The sequence below is a fragment of the Somniosus microcephalus genome, unplaced genomic scaffold (genome assembly GCF_052327205.1).
Source record: "Somniosus microcephalus isolate GS21.2 unplaced genomic scaffold, FLI_Smic_1.0 unresolved_chr1, whole genome shotgun sequence".
NCBI lineage: Eukaryota > Metazoa > Chordata > Chondrichthyes > Squaliformes > Somniosidae > Somniosus > Somniosus microcephalus.
This window is the reverse complement of record NW_028225179.1, coordinates 54,228,452-54,230,986: the sequence shown is the minus strand read 5'-3', so window position 1 is coordinate 54,230,986 and position 2,535 is coordinate 54,228,452. Positions and strand designations below refer to the sequence as shown.

At 41.1% G+C, this 2,535-nt stretch overlaps 1 non-coding gene across 1 annotated transcript; it reads left to right on the top strand.

Moving 5' to 3' along the window:
* The first annotated feature begins 338 nt into the window (after positions 1-338).
* trnal-uaa (transfer RNA leucine (anticodon UAA)) lies at positions 339-421 on the top strand. The gene has a single exon. It is a non-coding gene; the product is annotated as a tRNA-Leu (tRNA).
* The last annotated feature ends 2,114 nt before the right edge of the window (positions 422-2,535 follow it).

Sequence of the window (2,535 nt, the reverse complement as noted above, 5' to 3'; positions counted from 1 at the left end):
AAGTGTCGTCAAGTTAGCTGTGGAAGAAGCTGGGCTTATTTGGTTGATGTGAGTGGTTTCAAAGGATAAGTAGTTCAATGTATGTTCAATACAAGTTCAGCCAGGCGGAGGAGGGTGCTAGTGATAGGGATTGTGTTGGTCTCCATTCAGGGAAGAAGCCGTCCTGCTGGAGGTGTAGAGGGAATAGATGCCCATAGTGAAAAGCAGGAAACTGGAGAGTAACTGATGTTATATTTTTCCACAGCAGCATTAAAATCAATGGCATTATCAATGGATTTGTATTTTGATGTGAAAGGAATTTGTTGAATTGTGTACAACTGTGCATTGCTGTTTATATCACCAGGATGGCCGAGTGGTTAAGGCGTTGGACTTAAAATCTAATGGGCGTTTGTCCACGTGGGTTCGAACCCCACTCCTAGTAGATGCTCAGGTAATGGAATTGAACATAAAAACTAATAATATTTTTGGTTTGAAAACGCTTATGATCTCTGCAAGGGATTGTGCCATATTTATAATTCACCCTTCAAGACAGCGTTTCTTCATTTCCAATTGGTGTTCTGAACATAGGAACAGGAGGCCATTCAGCACCTTGAGCCTGTTCACCATTCACTGAATTCCTGTCTGAGCTGTGTCTTAACTCCATCCATCAGCGTTGGCTCCAAATCATTTTAACGCATGTCTAGCAAAAACCTACCCATCTCAGATTAAATTATTAGTTGAGCTGGCATATACTGCTATTTTGTGAGAGAGAGTTCGACACTGCTACCAATCTTCGCGTGAAGAAATGTTTGCTAACTCCTTTCCCGAATGGCCTTGAAGTAACCAAATTACTATTATACTTTAGTTTTTTAGGTCAGGATATGTATAATGTAGCACCAATGTACAAGGTGGAGATAATGAGTTAATCCATACCCTGAGTTAAATGATATATGGGCCTGTATATTGCATTTACCCAGCTAAGCTTTAAAAACATGGTTAAATGACTTCGAATGCTGAGAAATTAAACTGCAGGGCAACTCGTGGGAAGATTAGTGGAGGATGTCTGTTCGGCCAGGCGAGGCAACACATACGAGATAACACACCTAAGAATTCGTTTGTTGTAAACTCACAACAGGGTTCCATTACATCAAAGTATGGTGGGACTAATCAGAATGTGCTTGCTTTGCAGAAGTAACCCGAGAGAAGGTCAGAATCTGCGCTTTGCAGAAATTGAACGAGGACTGTTATCTTAAGAAAACATGCAACGAGCAAACCACCTGACCAGAGACAAACGGACGGTTGTAAAGCAATAGATTAAAATGAGGCCACAGTCACCGATAATAGGCCTGTGCATTTATAGGTGGCAGGAAGGATTAAATGTCACGGTTTATAATTGCCATTTAGCAATAAATGTGTATATGCTGATAAGCTTTGCACCCGCCCCTAGGGCAGGGGTTTGATTTTTGTACAATTGTGAACGTTGCTGGGATATCGGTGGAGTCGGATTTAGACAGCGATCTGAAAGGTTCTCCACAGGCCTGCGAGTAAAGACCGTTTTGAACCATAACTCTGAGTCTGTCATCTTTTCCGGGGATGGTGTTCGCGTCGAACTTGCATATCACTTGGTCCACAAAACACCTACAACAGGCCTGCCTCTGATTTTATGATTATGTCCCCTTGTCCGAGACTCCTGCAACAATGGCAAAAAAGGTTTCTCTCTATCTACCTTATCAACTTGTTTCTAAATCTTAAAAACGTCAATCAAATCCCCACAACCTTCTATATTGCAGGAAGTACAAGCCCAGTTTATGTAATCTCTGCTCATATTTTAACCCTTGGAGCGCTGGTAACGATCTGGTGAATGTGCACTTCACTTCCTCCAAGGTCAATCTATCCTTTTTAACAGGCAGTGCCCAGAACTGTACACAGAAATCCAGATGCGGTCTAACCAGATCTTTGTATAGCTGTAGAATAACTTCCTCTCCTTTATATTCTAGCCCCTCGTTATAAAGCTTAACATGCTATGAGATTTTTATAATTATTTCTGTACCTGACTGCTACATTTTAGTGGTCTGTGTACATGAACCCGAAATCCCTTTGGAACTCCACTGTTCCGAGCTGTACACCATGTAATTAATTCTCTGATCTACTTTTTTCGTCTAAAATGAAAAACGACATACTTACCTGCTTTGAAATCCACCAGCCACTGTTTCGCCCATTCACTTAATCTATCAATATATCTTTGTTATTATATGCTGCTGCCTACACGACTTACCGTACCACCAACCTTTGCATCATCGGCAAACGTGGATATATGGCTCTCTATTGTGTTTTCTAAGTCATTAATGACTATAGAAGGAACCATTTATTTAATATCAACATTTATAAACGGGCCATGATGCGACACCCTGGCAGGGTCTGTGGGGAGAGGAAGGTAGGGTTAAGGTTTCAGCTAGATGACCATCTTCACCTATAAATAAACATCACGCAAGTGTTAGTAGTTTTTAAAGAGTAAAAAAGAGAACTTGCACTCCTATTGCACCTTTCACGACTTTG